This window comes from Onychomys torridus, chromosome 9, assembly GCF_903995425.1.
Source record: "Onychomys torridus chromosome 9, mOncTor1.1, whole genome shotgun sequence".
In the NCBI taxonomy this organism is placed as follows: Eukaryota; Metazoa; Chordata; class Mammalia; order Rodentia; family Cricetidae; genus Onychomys; species Onychomys torridus.
In genome coordinates this window covers 53,108,525-53,131,538 of record NC_050451.1, presented here as the reverse complement: position 1 = coordinate 53,131,538, position 23,014 = coordinate 53,108,525, and positions in this window count along the sequence as shown.

Genomic DNA, 23,014 nt, shown 5'->3' with positions numbered 1-23,014 from the left:
CTGGATACCTGCTATGGCTTTCCTCTCTAGACAGCATTTCTTGGTCCTGCTTTCATTTAGACCCATCACAATGTACACAGTCTTGACCATGTTCCAGGTTAAGTACTGAAGGAGGCTAGTGAGAATTTCAGTCTCAATGATTGTGTCTTAGTGACAGCTTCTGATTGACCTTGCTTGGATCAAGTGGCCATTCTTGGTCCAATCACCTGCAGTTGATGAGATGCAGTCACTTGTCATTGGTCCTCAGCAGGAACATTAGAACTAGCTCTTCTGAGAACGGTCATGGCAAGGCAGCAAGGCAAATCAACCACGGGGTCTGTTGTGTTGGTGTCCTCTGTGTGGTGGGCGAGGAGGTGCCAATGGGCCGTGGGTCTCCTATTTGTCAAATTCCTCTGATTATGAGAAGTGATCTCCCATGTAAAAAAAATTGATGAGTATTAAAAAAAAAAACAACTCTTAATTCTGTTCTTAAGAAAAGAACCAGAATATTGCCTGCAACTCAACTCTTTCCTGAATGTTCACGGTTCACATATCAGCTATTCTAGGTGAAGAGAAAAAAGAGTGGTGGGAAATGGGTAGGAGAGGAGAATTAGAATTATAGCACCAAGGAAAAAATATCCAGCAGCCCTCTGATTTAGCCAAGAACAAATTCTGCTCGTTGATTCACACAGACAACTGTTTTAGATTTGTACGTGGGACTGTCCTGTTCTTTTGATCCAGGGTCCAGACACTCCACACAGAGAGCTTGTCAGGTGGTCCATATCTAGGTATCATATGTAGTTCTATAGAGTCAGGATAGAATCTTCTGTTGCCAGAGTTTCTCCACCAACCCCTACAAAGTCAAAGCGGCATTTGAGACAGGGGGAAAAATGATTCGTGATCTAAGATCATGTGTCCTTGAGATGTTCCTGGTCTTAATTTAGTCTTTGATGTAATTACACTGTTTTATCAGGGTCAGGGTGCAAGGGGACCTTATCAAGGGCAGGAGGGAATCTGACCAGTTTGTTCTAACACTATGGGGGAGGTGAACCGCTCAAGTCCTGGGTCTCAAGGGTGCTGTTGGGGGGCGGGGCGTGTCAAAGGCTTCAGACTGGCAGTGTTTTTGCAGCGTGGGGGAGGGAAGCAATTTCTATTTGGATTTGACAATCACTTCCTAGCAAAGGCAACAAAATTGTAAGTTCCCAGTCCTCTCTTAGTACTCTGGGGACACAGTATTACAAAGGGGAGGGAGGCGGGGAGCGAGGGAGGAAAGGGGAGAGCGTGCGATTTTGAATATTGCGGAGGAAAAAAACGACCAGTCCTGAGGTGATTCACAGTGAATGACTTGCACGAAAGCAGGCGCTGGCTCCTCTTTAAGTGTGCTAGGTGAAGACTACTTAAAAGCTGATGGAAGAGACAGATATTTTCTGAAATGAATAGGACGCACAGAGACACCAGGGAGCAACCATTCCAGCACAGAATGGCACGGAACAAGAACACAGCCTACTGCATAGAGATCGGCAGACAGGAAAAAATGAACTAACTGTCCAGGGCCAGACAAAGGCTGTGCTTTGTCACATTTGATTAAGGGTTTCCATCCATGCCTTAATGAGGAAAGACTGGAAGTTACTCTAAGAACCCTGGCAGGGGTTTCCTGTTGTTTAAGTTACCCCGACACAGTATCCCCTCTTATCTGTGTGGAATAAATACCACGATCCACAGTGGATGCATGAAACTACAGTTAGTGCCACAGGCTGTAGAGATATTTTTCCCCTCAGCAGACATACTTATGATCAAGTTTCAAATAGAATAATTGTCACAACACACTACAACAAATGCCAGCATTATGACTCTTGTGCTTTGGAGTCATTATTGAGTAAGATAAGGATCATTTAAACACAGATGCTGAGATATTAGGCAATTGATAGGATGACCAAGTTAGTATAAGTAACTAACAAGTAGTGTGTATAGGGCACGTTCGCTAGACAAAGGTCAATCCGTGTCCCAGGCATGAGTGGGATGGTATAGAATTTCATCACAAGACTAAATGAGGTGTACCATTTAAACTTTGATTGGGCTGGGGGATGTGGTCTTGGTAGAGCACTTGCTTAGCATGCACAAAACCCTCGGTTCCATTCTTAGCTCTACATAAACTGGATGTGGTGATTCATGCCCGTAATTCTAGCATTTGGGAAGTGGAGCCGGAAGGATCAGGAGTTCAAGGCCATCCTCTGCTGCACAGCGACTTTGAGGCCAACCTGGACTGTATGAGACCTGTTTCATCAAGCAAACAAGCTACCCCTGCAACCCCTCCAAACCCCTTGGGATCACTTTCACTTCTGGAATCATCCATTCTTTCAACTAATATTTTTGAATCAGGATTGACCAGGAGTAACTGAAACCATACTGTACCATAAATGTATACCATACTATACATCTTAAAGTTATAATTATTTTGTGCGTGCGTGCTCTCGCGTGTGTGAGTGTGTGTGTGTGTGTGTGTGTGTGTGTGTGTGTGTGTGGTGTGTGAGTGTGTGTGTGTGTGTGTGTGTGTCTATGGCACAGCATATGTGTAGAGGTCAGAGGTCAAGTTGCAGAGTCAGTTCTCTCCCTCCATCGTGTGGGTTCCAGGGATAGAACTTAGGTTGTCAGGCTTGGGAACAAGTGCCCTCCCCTTCTGAGCATCTCAGCTTATTTAGGTTTCCTTCCATGGTGCACAGTCACTGATTCACTAACTGTCTTTGTGTCTTCATGCCCCCCCCCCCCCCCCCCGCCTCCCCGGGCTTAGAGAATTTCTTTGGAGGTTCTTGCAGACTGATCTGAGAGCCGTCTGGATTTCTCAGACCTCTGCAGGCAATACGGGAGTCCCGAGCATTGGCCTTATGGGAAATGGACTTAGCCTGGAGTATTTACATGTCTCTCTGTCTTAGATCATCACTCCAATTCTTCAAGGAGCTGCTGCTTTTAGTTTTAGTTTACTGCCTGTTTCTATTGTCTGATAGGTTTCCCCTTAGCTGGTTTATGGGTGTGTATGTGGGCAATGCAAATCAGTGTGTGTGTGTGTGTGTGTGTGTGTGTGTGTGGTCTTCCTCAATCCTTATCTATCTTATTTTCTGAGACAGGGAGTAAACATGGAACCTGGAGCTCACCAATTTGTCCAGACTGGCTTTCTAGCAACCTTGAGGGATCCTCCGGTCTTTCCCTCTCTGGTGCTGTGTCTGCCCAGCTTTTTTATGTGGGTTCTGGTGGTCACGCTCAGGTTCTTATGCTCATATGGCAAGCACTTAGCTGCTGGAATGATCACCCCTTCCCCACCCCCCAGCTCTTTCTCGATGAACCAAAGATTTCAGAATGCTCAACACAAGAATGAGATAGCATACAGTGCCAGAACGGAGTCCATCACACAGTCTGCTCTGCATAGAAGGGAAAGAAAAGGAAAGGGGAACAGGAAGAGAAAAGGCAGACACATGCAGGCAAAGGGGAGTTTTCACTGGGTGACTGTTTGGAACAAGGTAGGAATCATTTGTGAGGCTCAGACACAGCAGCCTGGAGCAGGGACTGAGGACTTCTGCAGCCAGCTGTGGGCTAGCAGGGTCCTCTTTGAGATACATCCCTTTGTGTTCCTAGATCGATTAGTCTCCTGACTCGTCTCATTCTTTCCTCACAACATCTGTTTATAGGCCCTCGGGCAGAGCAATTGCTAACATGTGCCCTTGACAGGGACACTTTGTGACAGACATGCTCCCTTGCAACAGCTCCTGGAAACTGGTATGCCTGCCGGGCTTCCATGTGTTCAGAGACTCAACGTTTTCTTTTCTTTCTTATTTTTACCTTTTTTGGGGGCATGGTGCACATGTGTGCATGAATGCATGTTTTGAATATAGAATCTCTCAATTAAATGCAGAGATTACTGACAAGGTTAGTCTGTTAGTGTGCTCTGGGGATCTCTGATGGACAGTTTTAGGGCTGGAGTTAAAGATGGGTCACCATACTTACATGGCATAGACATGGGTTTATAGGGCTCTGGACTCTACTCCTTATGCCTGCGTGGCAGAAATTTAACCAAGGAGACACACACACACACACACACACACACACACACACACACACACACACACACACCCTTAGTGTAGAGGACTAAGGAAGAAGGTAGGTGATTCTAGGCAAATTTCCCAAGGACTCTGAACTGTCTTTCACTTTCAGTTAATTGCTAGGGGCTTGACTTTGCTCCAGTTTGTAAAATTCTGAGTCACCACTGGCCCACTGGATCACTGGTGACGAGACCTTTCCTTAGCTCTGTTTTGGCGTCAATGAAGTGGAAAATTCCAGGTCATTTCCCTGTGAATCCTTCATGGGGTGTTAAAGTTTGGAAATGTCCTCCAAAAGCATGGATGCTGATGGTTGTTTGGGTCCCCCGGCCTGTAGCACTATCAGGAGTTGGTGGAACCTTACTTAGGAAAGGTGGGGCCTAGTGGGAGGAAGTTGGGTCATTGGGGGCATGCTCTTGAAGAATACACTGGGACTCTGGCACCTTTCCTTTTTCCACTTCCTGACCACCATGAAGTGAGCAGCATTGCTCTGCTACATGCTCCTTGCCATGACAATCTGCCTCAGTAGTGGCCCCAAAGCAGGGACGTCAACTAGCCATGAACGGACTACATTATTTCTTTATCTCTCTATCCATCCATCCATCCATCCATCCATCCATCCATCCATCCATCCATCCATCCATCTATCTATCTATCTATCTATCTATCTATCTATCTATCTATCTATCTATCTATCTATCTATCCTGAGGCAAGGTTTCCCTGTATAACAGCTCTGGCTGTTCTGGAACTCACTCTGCAGACCAGGCTGGCCTCAAACTCATGGAAATCTACCTGCCTCTGCCTCCTGCACGCTAAGATTAAAGACATGCACCACCACCACCTGGCCAGATCTTTCCTCTTTTAAGGTTGAGACTCTTGGGTCTTTTGGCCCAGCTATGGAAAGTGAGCATGCCCACAGCCAGTGAAGCTGTAGTCTAGAGAGTAAGCACTTTGGGGAAAAGAGTCTAGACTCAATGTTCTGTGACATTGTTATAGATTCAAAAGACAATTTCAGAGCATTTCCACTCTGGCAGTGTCTGTTACATGTGACAGAGCTGCAGGCTAGAAGCCTGTCTTCCTGCTCCCTTCCCAGTCTACTCTTCTCTCCTTTTCATTGCCTTTGTTTAAGGCATCTTGTCAAGCCTGCAATCTTAGACCTTTAGACTCCAGTGCGCACCACTCAGAAATGATTCCATGCAGATCTGGATGTCATTAATCTTGCTTTTCCTTTACAATGTGGTAAGATTGGCATTTTAGCAACCTAAGTCCTTTTTTTTCTCCCCCCAAATAGATAATTATTTTTGTATTCACATAAAGCCCATGTTATAGTTTGAATGGTGGGAGAATAATTTTTTTTCATTTGGAGTTTGAGGCAATTAGAGCCACAAATTAATTTCTCACATTAAGAAGAATGTTTTGTCTTCCGATCCGCACCTGCTCAGCCCCATTTCCAGTCATTTGGAGGCTGCTGTCCTAAACAGGAAGAGGAAATACACATGCAGGGACAGAGGGAATCACTAATGGCTAATCAATAACCATGCAGTGTTTCAGAGCTCTAAAGAGATTGTTGTTGAAAAACCGGGGGACCAATTAGTTGTGGTTTTGCTTGTGTGGGGGTTACCGGAAAGATCCAAAACTTATCATCAGCCATCAATGCACATGTCTAAGTCACTATGAACTGGAGAGTGAATTTGCTGTGCTCATCTTCACTCTGCCCTTCTCCAAAAACATTCCTGTCTCTGTTTGGGTGTCAACCTCTGTGCAATCATCAAAACTAGAGGCTTTCGTGCTAATTTGCTCCCTCATTCCCTGTTAGGGACAAGGATGAGCTGCTTACGCAGCATCCCTTCCTCCCTTCTCTTTTGCTCTTGACACTACAAGATTTAGCTCAAGGATGCCATTTTGAGATTGAGGCAAAATGTACTCTACCCATTGCCCAAGTGGTGGGTCCTGATTAGTTAAGGAGAATGAAGGTAACTCTGTCTTCTTTGCCACAGAGATTGGCTGAGGGGCCTCGTCAGTGTGTGGCCTTCTCTTATCTCTGCGGTTGCTTCAGGATGGTTGAAGCAGTCTGATGACCTGGGAAAGAAAACTTCTTGCTTGTGTTGAACAAGGTGGGACATGGGGCAGGGGATCTGGACACTTGGAGTCCATTTCATTCCGTTGCTGGACCTCTACTTACAAGGAGGAATCAGTTTTCTGTCTTTGCTGTTTTGTGTGGAATGTTCTGGTTAACGTCAGGGTCTTCAATTCAATTCCGTTGGTCCACATGTCGGTTGTTATGCCAGTACTAAGCTGTTTTTATTACAGTAGCTCTATAGTAGAGCTTGAGGTCAGGAATTGTGATGCCTCCAGAGGTTGTTTTACTGTACAGGATTCTTTTGGCTATCCTGGGTTTTTTGTTTTTCCATATGAAGTTGAGTATTATTCTTTCCAGATCTGTGAAGAATTGTGTTGGTAATTTGATGGGGATTGCATTGAATCTGTAGATTGCTTTTGGTAAGATCGCCATTTTTACTATGTTAATCCTGCCTATCCATGAGCATGGGAGGTCTTTCCATTTTCTGACATCTTCTTCAACTTCTTTTTTCAGGGACTTAAAGTTCTTGTCATATAGGTCCTTCACATGCTTAGTTAGAGTAACCCCAAGGTATTTTATATCATTTGTGGCTATTGTAAAGGGTGATGTATCTCTGATTTCCTTCTCAGCCTGTTTTTCTATTGTATATAAAAGGGCTACTGATTTTTTTGAGTTGATCTTGTATCCTGCTATGTTGCTGAAAGTTTTTATTAGCTGTATCAGTTCCTTGGTTGAATTTTTGGGGTCACTCATGTATACTATCATGTCATCTGCAAATAGGGAAAGCTTGACTTCTTCCTTTCCAATTTGTATCCCTTTAATCTCCTTATGTTGTCTTATAGCTCTGGCTAGAACTTCAAGTACTATATTGAATAAGTATGGGGAGAGGGGACAGTCTTGCCTTGTTCCTGATTTTAGTGGTATTGCTTTGAGTTTTTCTCCATTTAATTTGATGTTGGCTGTTGGCTTGCTGTAGATTGCCTTTATTATGTTTAGGTATGTTCCCTGTATTCCTGATCGCTCCAAGACCTTTATCATGAAGGGGTGTTGGATTTTGTCAAATGCCTTTTCTGCATCTAGTGAGATAATCATGTGGTTTTTTTCTTTGAGTTTGTTTATATGGTGTATTACAGTGACAAACTTTCATATGTTGAACCACCCTTGCATCCCTGGGATGAAGCCTACTTGATCATGGTGGATAATTGATTTGATGTGTTCTTGGAGTCTGTTTGCCAGTATTTTATTGAGTATTTTTGCATCAATGTTCATGAGGGAGATCGGTCTGTAGTTCTCTTTCTTTGTTGCATCTTTGTTTGGTTCAGGATTCAGGGTAATTGTAGCCTCATAGAAGGAGTTTGGTAATGTTCCTTCTGCTTCTATTGTGTGGAACAATTTAAAGAGTATTGGTATTAAGTCTTCTTTGAAGATCTGGTAGAATTCTGCACTGAAACCATCTGGTCCTGGGCTTTTTTTTGGTTGAGAGACTTTTAATGATTGATTCTATTTCCTTAGGGGTTATTGGACTATTTAAATGGTTTATCTGGTCTTGATTTAACTTAGGTATGTGGTACCTATCCAGAAAATTATCCATTTCTTTTAGATTTTCCAGTTTTGTGGAGTAGAGGTTTTTGAAGTATGACCTGATGATTCTCCGGATTTCCTCATTGTCTGTTGTTATGTCCCCCTTTTCATTTCTGATTTTGTTAATTTGGATGCTCTCTCTCTGTCTTTTGGTTAGTTTCGATAAGGGCTTGTCTATCTTGTTGATCTTCTCAAAGAACCAACTCTTTGTTTCATTAATCCTTTGTATTGTTCTCTTTATTTCTATTTTATTGATTTCAGCTCTCAATTTGATAATTTCCTGGCGTCTGTTCCTCCTGGGAGACTTTGCTTCTTCCTGTTCAAGGGCTTTCATGTGTGCTGTCAAGTCACTAGCATGAGATTTCTCCAGCTTCTTTATGTGGGCTCTTAGTGCTATGAATTTCCCTCTTAGCACTGCTTTCATAGTGTCCCATAAGTTTGGGTATGTGGTGTATTCATTTTTATTGATCTCTAGGAAATCTTTAATTTCTTTCTTTATTTCTTCCTTAACCCATTGGTGATTCAGTTGAGCATTATTCAGTTTCCATGAGATTGTAGGATTTCTGTAGTTTTTTCTGTTGTTGAAATCTAACTTTAAACCATGGTGGTCCGATAGAACACAGGAGATTATTCCAATTGTTTTGTATCTGTTGAGATTTGCTTTGTGGCCAAGTATGTGGTCGATTTTAGAGAAGGTTCCATGGGGTGCTGAGAAGAAGGTATATTCTTTTTCGTTTGGGTGGAATGTTCTGTAGATATCGATTAAGTCCATTTGAGCCATAACATCAGTTAAGTCCATTATGTCTCTGTTAAGTTTCAATTTGGTCGATCTGTCCAGAGGTGAATGTGGGGTGTCGAAGTCTCCCACTATTAATGTGTGGGGTTTTATATGTGATTTAAGCTTTAGTAATGTTTCTTTTACATATGTGGGTGCCCTTGTGTTTGGGGCATAAATGTTCAGAATTGAGACTTCATCTTGGTGGATCTTTCCTGCAATGAGTATGTAATGTCCTTCATCATCTCTTTTGATTGATTTTTAGTTTGAAGTGTATTTTGCTGGATATTAAGATGGCTACACCAGCTTGCTTCTTAAGACCATTTGATTGGAAAGTCTTTTCCCAGCCTTTTATTCTTAGGAGGTGTCTGTCTTTGAATTTGAGGTGTGTTTCTTGTATGCAGCAGAAAGATGGGTCCTTTTTCTGTATCCATTCTATTAGTCTGTGTTTTTTTATAGGTGAATTAAGTCCATTGATATTAAGGGATATTAATGACCAGTGATTGTTCGTTCCTGTTATTATTTTTATTTTTTGGTGGTAGTGTCTTCTTTGGGGTTTACTGCTGTGGTGTTATCTATTGCCTGTGTTTTCATGGGTGTATCTGCCTTCCTTAGGTTGGAATTTTCCTTCTAGTGCTTTCTGTAGGGCTGGGTTTGTGGATAAGTATTGTTTAAATCTGGTTTTGTCTTGGAAGGTCTTGTTCACTCCATCTATGATGATTGAAAGTTTTGCTGGGTATATTAGTCTAGGCTGGCATCCATGGTTTCTTAGTGTCTGCATTATATCTGTCCAGGTCCTTCTGGCTTTCAAAGTTTCCATTGAGAAATCGGGTGTTATTCTGATGGGTTTGCCTTTATAAGTCACTTGGCCTTTTTCCTTTGCTGCCCTTAATATTCTTTCTTTATTCTGTACGTTTAGTTGTTTAATTATTATGTGGCGAGGGGACTTTTTTTGGGGGGTCTAGTCTGTTTGGTGTTCTATAGGCTTCTTGTATCTTCATAGGCATTTTGTTCTTTAAGTTGGGAAAGTTTTCTTCTATGATCTTGTTAAATATATTTTCTGTGCCTTTGAGTTGGTATTCTTCTCCTTCCTCTATCCCTATTATTTGTAGGTTTGGTCTTTTCATTGTGTCCCAAATTTCTTGGACATTTTGGGTCATGACTTTTTTGGTTTAGTGTTTTCTTTGACTGATGAATGTATTTCTTCTACCGTATCTTCAACACCAGAGATCCTCTCTTCCATCTCTTGCATTCTGTTGGTTATACTTGCATCTGAAGTTCCTGTTTGTTTACTCAGACTTTCTATTTCCAGCATTCCTTCTGCTAATGTCTTCTTCATTTTTTTTCTATTTCTCTCTTCAGGTCTTGGACTGTCTCCCTTGCTTTTTCATGATTTTCTTTCAGGGACTTATTTTTTTTTTTCTGCTTTAATTGTCCTTTCCTCTAGTTTTTTTTTTTTTTTTATAGCATTCTTCCCATTTTTTGTTTGTCTGTTCCTCCACTTTATTTTTTATTTCTTCTATATAAGGCTCTAGCCTCTTCATGATGTTACTTATAAGGTTGTTTTCTTCTTCTTCTTCTCCTTCTCCTTCTCCTCCTCCTCCTCCTCCTCCTCCTCCTCCTCCTCCTCCTTCTCTCCTCCTCCTTCTTCTTCTTCTTCCATTCTGTGATGTTCAGGTCTAGCTCTTGGAGAAGGGCTAGGTTCTGGTGATGCTGTATTGCTCTTTATTTTGTTGTATGTACTTCTGCCTTGACGTCTGCCCATCTCCTCGTTCTTGGTCTTCTCAGTGTACTTGGTCCAGACAGAGCTGACAGATTTACGGAGCCTCTCTCTGGTCCAGATGGGAGCTCTGGTCCAGATGAGAGTGCTGGCTGGATAGGAGCTGGGGGGCTGGACTCTGAGTCTCAGGAAGTCCCTAGGGTCTCCCTATCTTGTCCAGATGGGAGCTCCTCTTGTCCAGATGGGAGTTCCGGGACAGGATGGAAGCTCTGGTCCAGATGGGAGTTCTGGGGCAGATGGGAGCTGGGGGCCCTCTGGTCCTGATGGGAGTTCTGGGGCAGGATGGAATGCTGGACACTGGTCTCTAAGTCTCCGGAAGTGGCTGGGGTCTTCAGCAGTTGGGTGTGGGGGCAAGGCGTTGAGGTTGTAGTGTCCACTGGAGGGTTTCTCTGGTCCAGATGGGAATTCCGAGGTGGATGGGAGCTAGGGGCTGGTCTCTGAGTCTCAGGAAGTGGCTGGTGTCTTGGGCAAACGGGTGTTGGGCCAGGGTGTGGAGACTGCAGGGTCTGCCTGCTGTCTTGGAAAAGGGGAGCCTTCCCACAGGGCCTTCTGATTGGCCGTAACTGGGTCCAAGTTGGGCAGGTCTTCCCAGGATGGTGCCCAGGGGTGGGACCCAGGGCCAGTTGCCTCTCTGACTATAACCCCAGGCACTCACCTCTGGTCCAGATGGGAGTTCTGGGGCAGATAGCTTTTTTTTTTTTTTTTAAAGGGTGGCTTTATGCAAATCACCAGCTCTGTCTCAAGTAACTATCTCCCTCACTAGACAGAAGAAGAGTCTTTTAGGGGTGGGACAGACAGCATCCTCTGGGTTCTTGGAATCCATGTCAGCACTTTCTTTCTCTTTCCTTCTCCCCTGTGTCTCCTGTTTCTTCCTCTTCCTCTGGTGGTTTGAATGAGATAGTCCCCATAGCTTTGGTCCTAAGCTGGGAATGCTGTTTGGGAAGGCTTAGAAAGCATGACCTTGTTGGAGGAGTATGTCACTGGAGGTGGAGCCTTCAGAGTTTAAATATACCGTTTCTAGTTCGTTCTTTCTACTTCATGCTTAAGGTTCAAGATGTGAGACTTTCAGTTTCCTTCTTTCTTCATCGTGACTTTGTTCTGCTGTGATGGATTCCAACCTTCTGGAACAGAAAGACCAAGAAAATTCTTCCTTCTTTAAAATGTCTTGGTCATGGTGTTTATCACAGAACTGAAAAGTAACTAATGCACCCTCCCCTCCCCTCTCCCACCCCCTTCTCTCTCTCTTTCATGTGCATTTGTTTGGACAGAGGGACTCATTCTGCAGTCCCTCAAGACTGGCTTTAAATTAATTCTGCAGTCCAGATTAGCCTTGAACACATGGTGATTCTCCTGCTTCAGTGTCCAAAATGCTGGAATTATAGGCATGAGCCACTATGCCAAGCTTAAATCAGTGATTTTGAACATTGATATTAGTTGATTTTCAGTCTCCTGTCCCTCTTGGGATCAATATCTTTGTGATGGTTAATCTTCACTGTCAGTGTGGCTGCATTTAGAATTGTCTAGGAGACGCACTGTGTCTGGGCATGTCTGCAAAGGGAGAGGTTTAACTCAGGAGGGAAATCTCACCAGGAAAATAGGTGGCACCGTCCCATAGGCTGGGCTTCCAGACTGGATAAGAAGAGGAAAGTAAGGTGCGCATCAGCCTCAATCTCTCTCTGCTTCCTGACTGTGGACACGATATGACCAGTGCCTTATGTTCCTGATGCCATGCCTTCCCCGCCATGTTGCACTGTGCTCTCTAATGTGAGACAAAAGTCAACCTCTACTTCCTTGAGTGGCTTTAGTCACAGCTGCAAGAAAGGGGACCTAATATTGTCTTCACCTGTACCCACTTCCTCTTCCTGTCAGGCTCACAGGAGGCAGCAAAGCTCCTTCCTCTTCCTTTATTGCATCCTTGGACTTGAGGAGGTCCGTGGATCTGGAGCTGTCTTCAATCACAGACAGCTGGCGTATCCTTGCCACGTATAGATCAAGAAGCCTCCTTGATCACGGAAGAAGGGCCCTTAGGCTCAGGCTCTGTTACTAAATAGGAAAAACAGAAACCAGTGACTAGGATTGGCAGAAGCAAGTGAGAGGCCATGAAATAGCCCGAGAAGAGGAGAGAGCTTTCGAGCACTGAGGGAGTCCCACAAGGACTTGTTAGGGTTTGTGCTGGGCCAGAAATAACCCTGATTGGGGAAGGATTAGGAAACAACTGAGCATGAATTGGGTGGACTTATTTAGATTGTGCAAAGCCTTGTGGGAGTCCCCTCTAGAGCTGACTTCAAATTGGAAATTGAGGTGTTTGAACTTGAAATACAATAATGATCCAGCTTATTGACCCTGCTTTCCCTGGTGAGATAGCTGCTGTTCCCCCCTCACACACACACAAAGTAGTAAGGGTTGAACACTGGTGACAGGGGAAGGAAGGCCTCATTCCCTAGGCCTCAGACATGCTGGATCCCAGAGTCTTGGCCAACATGGATTTAGTTACTGATAGGCATCCCCCAGGATACTCTAAGTGCCTTGCCAGAAGTCATTCAGATAAACAGTCTGGAGGAGACCTTGAGTCCTGTCACTCACTGTTTAGAATCTGTTCCCATCACTACAGAGGGTATATTTATAGACAAAAGGCTCCTGCAGGTCATACAATGGCAGCTATCCATCCTCAGGGACTGGGAGTCCATGAATAGAGCTAAGGGAGATGATCAGATCAAGAAGATGCTAAAGCTTAGTGGCTGGGGAGATGGTTCCACAGGCAAAGTGCTTGACACCCAGGCATGAGAACCTGAGTTCAGATCTCATGAACCCTTATAAAAAGCTGATACAGCACTGTGTCTATAATCTCAGCTCTGGGGAAATGGATACAGGAGGATCCCCAAGGCTCTCTGGCCAGACAGTCTAGCCAAAATTGGTGAATTTCAGGTTTGCTGAGAGATACTATCTTAAAAATAAGATAAAGAACAATTGAGGAAGGGCTGGAGAGATGGCTCAGCATCATCTTGTTCTTACAGAGGACCCAGGTTTGGTTCCCAATATCCACATGGCAGTTAACAATCTGTGACTCTAGTTACAGAAGGTCTGATCCCTCTTCTGGCCTCTGCAGGCAGGCCCTGCACACTTTTGGTACACAGATATACATGCAGGAAAAACACCATACACAGAAAATAAAAATATTTTTGGTTGTGAGCCTAGCCTTTAACAGCTGAGCTATCCCTCCAGCCCCAGAAAAGAAAAAATAAATCAACCTAAAACATAGCAACAATTGAGAAAGACACTTAATAGCTGCCTCAGGTTTCTGCAAATACATGGGCACATATTCACATGTGCCTGTACACACATGCACACAGGCATGTGCAAATGAGCATACACACACGTATGCATAGGCTAGCTCCTTCTGGCCCCAGCAGTTTCTTAGCTAAATACTATTGTGTGCTAAGGGTGTGCTCATGATAAGCAGGCTTAATCCTTGTGTGGCGTCCCCTCTTCCTCTTACTTCTCTCCTCTCCTCCCTCTTTCCCAGACACCAGATCTGTTGGTGCCTCCATCTTATAGTCTCTAGAACTGGGGGAAGTCATCTCCCCCAGCCCCACAGCCTAAGGGAAGTACAGACAGAAGGAAAAAAATGTTAGCATATCTGCTATGTCAGGTCAACTCGCTGTCAGTACTTTCTGTTCCTCTCAGCTTTCCAAGGCTTCAGTAGGAACTCTAGGGGCAAAGGGCTGCCCCGTGGTGAACTTCCTAAGGCCCACAGCTAGACTCAAGGTGAATGACAGACACAAACTTACTGATTTACTGCTTGAGGTCACCCCGATATGCATGTGAAGACAGACAGACACCAAAACCGGGCCTTGATTGTGTGCTAGGCACGATTTGCCTCTCCCTGGGTTCCCGTTCTGCAGCCGAGGCTCCTTCTGACACTAAAGATCCATCAAGGGCCATACCCTCCCTGACCTTTCTCCATACTTTTCCTTTTTTGTTTGAGACAGGGTCTCCTATAGTTCAGGCTTCCCTCCAGCTTACTTTGTGGCTGTTACTTAGTCCTCCTGCCTCTATTTCCTAACTGTTGGGATTACTGGCACAGGCCACCATATTGGGTTTTATGTGATGTCACTTGGATAGCTTTAAATGGCATGCTTCATTTCTTTCTTTTTTTTAAAGATAGTTTTTAAAATTACATTTATTTATTTATTTAATGAGCGGGAGTGTGCCTCAGTGCTTGAGTGGAGGTCAGAGGACAATCGATAGGGTCCATTTTTTTCCTTCTGCTGTATGGATCAAACTCAGGATCAGTTCTGGTGGTAAGCAGCTATACCCGGTGAGCCATTGCACTGGCCCTGACACACTTCATTTCTCATTCTAGACTCGATGTACCAAGTCTTCGTTTTGTAAAAAGAAGTCTCACTCTCTTCTTGTCTTCCACCTCTGCCTCCTTCCTTCCCTTCAAGGACAGCTGCACGCCATTCATTAACCACTTCAAATCTCCGCATGGCTTCTCTATATGTGGATTTGATAAGCTTCAAACCGGTAAGCCTCACACATGTTAGTATGGCCATGAAAACATGTTGACTGATGTGCAAACTACTGACCTGGTTGTATTCTCTATGGACCCACTAACATCACTACCACTTCACTCTTCACTTGAGACCTCGACTTGCCACTTGTCAAATGGATTCTTTTCTCCACATTCTTTATATCTCAGTCATGGCATTTGTATACTCAAAGCCCACTTCTCTTGGGGTTAATTCCCAGAACTTTTGTGACTGTGCCCTCTTGGGTGGGATGTGGTCCATCTTATGAGCCCATGCCTTCACTCTTGTTTGGTACCATCATTATTTTCTGGGTTCTCTCTTCAAGGAGTGTCCCAAAGGGATTGTGACCAGTGGGGTTGAACAATGGCCACTCAAAAGTGCCTGTTCACTCCCAACCTGGAAACCATTTCTCCCTCCCTCAGTTTCCTTCTCTGCCCTGATTTGGCTGCTCCTCCTGATGTCAGGCTGATGGATTTCTGTCCCTTTCTGGGCAGCCTGTCATCTTTTTTCCCTCTTCTTCATATATTTCCAAGTTCCTCACTCCTGGTGCTCTGAGATTTCATGATGCCGTGTGTAGGTGGGGGGTTTTCCACAGCAACAGAGAAGTAACAAAAACACATCCTCTACTCATTAGGATGACTACCATTTTAAAAATAGAGCTAGGTGTGGTGACACATGCCTTCAGTCCTAGCCCTTGGGAGGTAGAGGCAGGTGGATCTCTTGCAAGTTTGAGGCTAGCCTGGTCTCCATAGTGAGTTCCAGGCAAGCATACATAGTGAGACCCTGTTTCAACAAACAAACAAGCAAACCAAAAATAAAAACCTACCCAGAAAACAGTGGGTGTAGTTAAGGCTATAGAGAAATTATGAGCCTGATGCACTGGTAAGAATGTGAAATGGGTACTGCTATGGAAATCAGTGTGGCAGTTCCCCCCCAAAATGAGAACACAGAATTGGCATGTAATTCAAGTCTACTCATAGGTACATAGTTGAAATCAGTATCATGAAGAAATGTTTGTGCACATATGTTCACAGCAGAATTAGTCATGATAGTAAAACATGGAAGCAATCTATGTTTTGATGAACAGATTAATGGTGAAACCAAATGTGGTATATTGTGATGTTCTTCAAGTCAGAATGGGGCCATGCCCCCATACATGCACTGCAAATTGAGGTCATCAGACATCAAAAGGGAATTCAGCATATCCAGCCTATAAACAGAGCTTAGCAACACTGTGTACTGTGGAGTGTTGGTTGTGCACCCACACTATAACCTGGCTGATCAGGAATTACAGCTCATGGCTACTGCCCAGCATGGCAAAGAGAATATTAGATCACAAATCACTAGCCTGAAAAAAACAAAACAAAACAAAACAAAACAAAATAATCCCCAAATCCCACAATGCTGTTTCTACCATTATTAAGATGAAATCTTAAGTCAGGGACTGTTTGTATGTACATGGAAAAGGCTGAACTGTCACATGCTGCAGGTGGGTGGAGCTTGAAGGCATTGTGCTACTTGAACTAGCCAATCACAAAAGATGTCTACTGTACTGCCCCACTTACACAAGACATTTTTTAGGAGTCAGAAATTACAGAGACAGACAGGGAGAAAGTGTTTGCCGAGGGCTAGGGAGAGAGACTTGGAAGTTGTTGTTCAGTGGATAGAGTTTTGGCTTTACCAGATAAAGAGAGGGGTGGAGAGGAATGTCAAAGATGGTGACAACAGTTGACATTGAACTGTGCGCTTAAAAATGGTTAAGACAATATGGCTAAACAATTTTAGATTTATTTATTTCATTTATGGGTATGAGTGTTTTACCTACATGTACATATGCACACCAGTGCATACCTGGTGTTCTTGGAGATTAGACGATGGTGTTGGATCCCCTAAAACTGGAGTTATAGATGGCTGTGAGACACCACGTGGGTGCTGGGATTCAAATCTGGATCCTCGGCCAGAGCAAGTGCTCTTAATCACTGAGCTATCTTGCCAGCCCCAACATGATGTATTTTTCACATTGATTGATTGATTGATTGATTGAGTGTATGTACTCACACATGCACACAGGGGCACACACACATGTTTATATATGTAAAGGACAGAGGACAGCTTGAGTCAGTTGATTCTCCCTTTCCACCATGAGGCCACCAGAGATTGAATTCAGATCAACAGCTTTGGTAGCAGTCGCTTTTACCCACCGAACTATCTCACCAGCCCAGGATGGGAACATTTTAGATGAAGTGTATTTTGCTCAAATTTTTAAAAACTGAAAAGGAGAATTTCCTCCACGATTTTGAGTGCAGAGCAGTCCTGGTTGCAGTCGGTCTGCTCACTGTAGGAGGGAGGAGCTGGAGTGGACTGTCTGTGTTTAGTACGCAGGCATTCAACCATCCTAAGACCACTCCCCACACCTGTGTATACAGTTTCCTGCATTCTTGAAGTCTAGACTAAAATCTTTCAGGCCCTGTAGACCCCTTCATCTGTACCGTATGTTGGCATGTCTTTGTTCTCCTTCATTGGTCACGGCTTGTGTTAGTTATTTCTGACTAAGTGGGATTAAATGCCAACAGAACAACTTCAGAGGAAGAGCTCCTTCAATTCCCAGTTTCAGAGATTTCAGTCCAGGGTCCTTGCTTCTATCCATTTCCTGGTGAGATAAAGTATCTTGGTGGGAGTGTGTGGAGGAGGAGGAAGCTGTTTTCCTCATGGTAGACAGGAAACAGATAGAAGTTGCAAATGAGAAAGGAACTGGGGACCAGGAACCAGGAATAGTCTTTGGAATGCCCCAATGACCCACTTCCTTCAGCTAAGTCTCATTGTCACTGGTGGATGTGGGATCTCTGCTAACACTGCCCACTACCTCACTCTTTCTTTCTTTCTTTCTTTCTTTCTTTCTTTCTTTCTTTCTTTCTTTCTTTCTTTCTTTCTTTCTTCCTTCCTTCCTTCCTTCCTTCCTTCCTTCCTTCCTTTCTTTTTTTCAAGACAGGGTTTCTCTGTGTAGTTTTGGTGCTTGTCCTGGATCTCACTCTGTAGACCAGGCTGGCCTCGAACACACAGAGATGTGCCTGGCTCTGCCTCCAGAGTGCTGGGATTAAAGGTGTGTACCACCGAAGCCCAGCCTCCTCACCCTTTCTTATTTTCCAGAACCTCCTCCAAAAGTGCCACCCACTGGGGACTTAGAACTCAACACACGAGCCTGTCAGGACATTTGGTATTTGAACTATAATAGCACTGTTTCGTTTGTGTTACGTCCTCCAGCCACGCTTGGCACCCCTCTTGGTGCCCCTCTCTTTTCTGGCCTGTGCTTATGCCTTTCATATTCTTTTTACCTGTTCATGAGATTCTGAAAGACAAGGAATTAGTCATGTAGGCTGGTCAATTCCTCAACTGTCCAACCACAGAGGTGTGAGCTTTGTGTAGAAATGACGATTCTCTCTCAATTTTCAACTGATTCTGGATGCAGAGACTTTTTTTTTTTTTAATATTCTTTTACTCAAGGGCTGGGAGGAATCTTAAACTCTAGCAAAGAAATCCCCAAATCTTGTAGGTGGAAATGTGGACCTTACCTCATACTTGTATCAGTCACAGTTCAACCAGAGAAGCAAAGCTTCTAGATATTTGTGTGTTTAATTATTGTGCATATTTGACTTTACATAATTGTGGGAGATGTCTTTGTGTTTGATCTTGGGGCAGGTATATAAATGTGAGGGTCAAGACAAGAGCATACCCAGAAGTCTGAGCTGGTATCCATGGGGATGGGCCAGATCTATGCCTGCTCTTGCTGCCTTTGACTTTGTGGATCTCTTACAGGAGAAACAAGTGTGCTTTGTCACGGAGCTAAGCATATATCTTGTCCAGGATGTAGAGAAGCTGGATGAAGATCTGAAGGGAGGGTTGGACATCCTCAGACTGACTGCTGTCCCATGATACCTCCTGAGCCAGCAGGTAAGCGATGATGAGTGGGAACGGACTGGTTTCCTGCAGCAGCTTGATAAACATAAGACTCCACCTTCTCCATCTGGGCACATGCTCCATCTGCGAGCTTACAGGGAAAGGGATTATAACAACCAGCTCAGACTGGTCACACTGGCACATTACAGAGACTTCCAGAAAAGAAAAATTACACTTAGAGAGATGGCATACATTATTGGAAGCTTGATAATTCTTTCAGTGGTGGAACTTGGGATGAGAAGCCAGGACTCTGGATTCCAGATTCCAGTGTCTTTTCAAACTTTCATCCCCATCTTAGATATGACACATTCTTATTAAAGACAATTTGAATAACAGGAAAACAAAGGTAACAACACTCAGCTGGTCCTGGTATTTTAGCTTAGCCCCTCCTCCCGTCTCTTCTCTAGGTATAACTTTATTTGGATAAGTATGCTACATAGGTATACAGATATATTTTGTTATGCATTAAAATCTTTATTGGCATAGTCAATACTAATTCACTTAATCATTTGTCTAAAAAAAAAAAAAAACAAACCCAAACCAAACAACAGTGATAACATTGAACTGGGCCTTGTGGCACAGGCCTAGAATCCCAGTTACTAGGGAGGCTAGGGCAGGAGGGCCACAAGTTTCTGGGCTGTCTGGTCTATAGAATGAGTTGAAGGCTGGGGTATGTAGTTCAGTGGTAGGTGCCTATGTAGCAAGCATGGGACCCAAGAGAGAAAAGGAAAAGACAAAACAATGCAAAGAGAAATAGACATTAAGTGGGAGGCTGAGGCAGGAGAATTTGAGGCCAACATGGGTTACACAGAGAAGACTCCGTGTCAACAAACAAACAGGTAAAAACAGAAGACATTAAGGTTACTGCTATTGTTTTGTATTTTAATAATATAAATAATGATCTGTGCCCTTGTGCATACATTCTGATTTCTATTTTATCATTAGAATCTAAAAATTGAAAGCATTTATTCTGAAATTGCTCTCACCAAAGATTATACCAGTTTATCTGAAGTGTACCAGAATATCTGTCCTTCTAAATCTTGACATCTGTGGATTTTGTCTTTCAAATATCTTTTTAACAAATTTTGTTTTTCCATTGTTTCACTTTGTATTGCTTTGATTAATCGAGAGGGTAAAATTTTCACCTGTTTGTTGATCACTAATATTTAATTTCAGCAGTTTGTTTATCCACTGACCAATTGAGTGCCTTATTTTTTTAAAATCCTTTGCTGTATTAAACTTTTGTCATTTTGTTACAGGTGTGTGTGTGTGTGTGTGTGTGTGTGTGTGTGTGTGTGTGTGTTGTTTCTTTCTGAGCAATTTAGCACTCCGAGTCCTAACCAGAACAAAAGGCTTCTGGAAACAGAAGCAGCAGCTATGTGGAGGGTGAGGACAGGCTGACATTTAGAAATATTCTGGTCAAGAGTCCCAGTTGTTGTTTAGTGAGGATGCGGGTATGAAGCCCAGCTGAGTCATGAGGTTTCACAGATAGCTCTTGAGCTGATGGGCAAGGCCAGGTCAGGCACACGAGAAGACAAAGAGGCAAGTACTCTGGGGCTGCTGGTTAGGGGAGGGGCTGGAAACTATTAGAGAGAGTGACTCTGACATCTTAGAGTTCACAGTCAAGGGCTGTGCCCAGATTTTAGAAAGCTTTTTTTTTTTTTTTTTTTTTTTTTTTAAATTCACACAACGAATGGATTTATTTCCATTCTCTCAAACAAAGGCAGCTACTTGGAAACATTACTCTGACACACAATATGCAGGGATCCTGAAGATGTAAGTTGGGAGGGAGGAGTCAAACACCTTGCAGAGAGCAGCACATATGGGAAGGTACACTTGGATATGGTTTTTACTCTGGAACAACCAATACATTCCCTACATATTGATTAAGGATGTATAGGACACAAGTTCCCTTTAGTGTGTGTAAAGAATTGTATCTGCTCTTATTTTCTATTGTCTATGACACTGTAGTTAAAAAAAAGATTTTAAAATTTTAATATATGTGTGTCTATGTTAAGTGTATGCAGGTGTTCACAGAGGCCAGAAGAGGGCAGCAGATTCCCTGGAGCTGGATTTCAGGGAGTTGTGAGTCTTCCCATATGGGTGCTGGGAAGCTGGTTCTCTGCAAGAGCAGTTAAGTGTTCTTAACTGCTGAGCTATCTTTCCACCCCCCAGATATTTTGTTAAAGAATCCTGTGACTGCGGCTGAGTTCACACAAGTGCCCTTTTCAAGATTTATTTATCTGTATGAAGGAGAATCTGGGGGCTGGAGAGTTGGTTCCGCAGTTAAGGGCACTTGTCACTCTTGCAGAGAACTCAGGTTAGATTCCCAGCACCCACACACTGGCTCACAACCATGTGTAACTCCAATTCCACAAGACCCAACACCTCTTTTGAGCTCCACAGGCATCAGACACACATATGGTGCACATGCATACACACTGGAAAAACACTCATACGCACACAATAATAAAAAAAATTAAATTAAAAAAAAAAGAGAAGCTAGGTAAGGTGGCTCATGTCTTGAATCCCAGCACTTGAGAGCGCCACAAGACTGGGGCCATCCCGGGTTACAGCATGATTCTCTGTCTCAAACAAAACAAAACAAAACAAAACAAAACAAAACAAACAACCCCAAACAAAGCTGAGCACAGTGGCGCACACCTTTAATCTCAACACTCAGGAGGAAGAGGCAGGTGGATCTCTTGTGAGTTCCAGGCCAGCCTGGGCTACATAGTGAGACTCTGTTAAGAAACAAAAACCTAAGAAACCCAAACAAAATAACAACAACCCCAAATTCAAACCCAGAAAATGTTTCATTACTGTAGCAGAGAATTAGGAAAAAGGAGAACTCTTTGTTTTTCTTTTCTAAAAAGCTGAGCTATCAAGCTGGACCTCTGGTGCTGGTGTAAGGCAGGATGGTAGTATCCAGTTTCCTATCTCTGGTGATGCTGGTGTTCTTTTATTTGTGTCTCGTTTCATCCCATAAAGGGGTTGATCTTTCCTGGCTTTGCTCTGCTGCCTCCTTTAGTGGGAATAATTCCCTTTCTTCTCTTCTCCATCTGCCTAGAGCTTCTATGCATACTCGGAGAGCCAACTCGATTATCAGCAGCGTTGTGAAGCCTTTCCAACCCACCAAGGCAGAATCAACCCACCAAGGCAGAATCAACCCACCCTTCCCTAATGCTGGTGCCGCCATCGCCTTTGGATGGATAAGAGTTTCTCCTAGACTGCAAGTCCCCTGAGGTCTCCTTGTATGCCCTCGGTATGGAGCCCAGAGTCTACCACGTATGCATACAGAACAACAGCATAGGCTTCTCTCCTAGCAAACCTGTTTCTTTCTCTCTGTGTTTCTACACGGAGACTCCGAAGGTAACACATCGGGCCCGGCTTTGCTCCCCACTCAGGGCTTTTCTGGAGAATGGCACCTTTCGCGTGCGTAGGCTCTTTGGTCAGCCTGTCTCCACCATGAATGCAATCTCCTTCACTGGGTGGATGATTCTAACTCAGGGGGAGAAGCCGTGAGTGAGTTCATGCTGCCCTGATTCCAAGCCAGCTGTTATCGGCAATAAGTCTGCCTGCCACTCTCGGTCTGGCTCCCCCGAGTCTCTCAATTGGTTCCTGACTCGGCAGTGGAAGAGATACATTATCTATTGCTCCCCTGCCAAGCCCCCAACACCTGACATTTGTGTAATGCTTTTCAGTTTACAAAACACTTCCACATCTGATATTTCAAGGGTTGTAAATAAGGCACACCAGTGCTGTGGAGTCCTGGGAGAGGTGATTCGTTTCAGTTGGGAAGCTGGGGGATGCCTCACAGCCTGTTGGTGGGGCTGAAACGAATTTTTTTTTTTTTTTTTTTTTTAAAGCACAAATAGGCTGGCAGGTTTGGACTCTGCCTCTTTTAAAGCCTTATAAAAATATCAGTACCCTAAGAGGGCTTTGTCCTTTTCGGTCACAGCGTCTGCCTCAGCCGCCATCCAGTATGTGTTTCTGATCTGCAGATCCGGCAGGGCATCCGACTTCTGACGTCATTGTTTACACACTGGTCTCCCTAAGTCTTACCAGGAGCCCTTGTCTTTGTCAGTCTCGGTGGACACCCCGCTGTGACACGAGCTGTTTGTGGTCCTGTGCTCTGGCTACTCCTTCTCCTGGGTTGCCGCATCAAAGGGTCTGGTACAGCTTTGGAGTGCCAATACCGTTCGACCACTGGACTTGCACTGGGTGGGACTCTGCTGGGTCCC